The sequence below is a fragment of the Mastomys coucha genome, unplaced genomic scaffold (assembly GCF_008632895.1).
Source record: "Mastomys coucha isolate ucsf_1 unplaced genomic scaffold, UCSF_Mcou_1 pScaffold21, whole genome shotgun sequence".
Taxonomy (NCBI): domain Eukaryota; kingdom Metazoa; phylum Chordata; class Mammalia; order Rodentia; family Muridae; genus Mastomys; species Mastomys coucha.
In genome coordinates this window covers 92,469,268-92,470,055 of record NW_022196904.1, presented here as the reverse complement: position 1 = coordinate 92,470,055, position 788 = coordinate 92,469,268, and positions in this window count along the sequence as shown.

Below are 788 nucleotides of genomic sequence, written 5' to 3'. Positions count from 1 at the left end.
AAAGAAAATATCTAAAAAAAAAAGAAAGAAACAAGATTAGAACTAACACTGAAAAAAAAAATAAGCAAACAGGAACAACACATGCATGTGCCACCAATAGAGTACAAGAGATGGAAGGTATAATAGAAGAAATATATTCATTTGTCAAAAAACTTTGCTCATTTTTTTAAATAGTTAAAATTTTGCTGTTCTTTCGTAGGACATGAGTTTTGTTCTAAGCACTATCATGAATCTTTTGACAATGGACACTAATACTTGCTCCAAATCTAACTCATTTTTGCTTCTACGGGTATCAGCCATCATATGGTATATATTAAAAGGCTCAAACACAGAAGATATAAAAAGCATACAATGTTTGAATACTATAATTTTTCTGGATTTTTTTTTCCTTAGACAGGATTTTTCTGTTTTAGCCCTGACCATCCTGGAACTTGATCTGTAGACCAGGCTGGTCTAGAACTCAAAGATCCATCTGGCTCTGCCTCCCTAGTGCTAGGATTAAAGGTATATGTCACCATGTCCGGCTTATTTTTGAATTTTATACTGTGCTTATTCTGGATCAAGTCATAATACTTGCCATGCTTTATGTGTGAATAATTATTCAGAAAGATAAATCAAGAATATTGTATAAGTCATGAAGTCTCCACCTACTTAAAGGATCAATGAAAGGATAAACATATGTTCTGAAGTTCACACACTGTTGTAGATTATTAGATCATTATTATCTCATGATAATAAAGCAGTTTTCATGGCTCTAAAGTGGTATTTCATATTCAAAACAAATCACA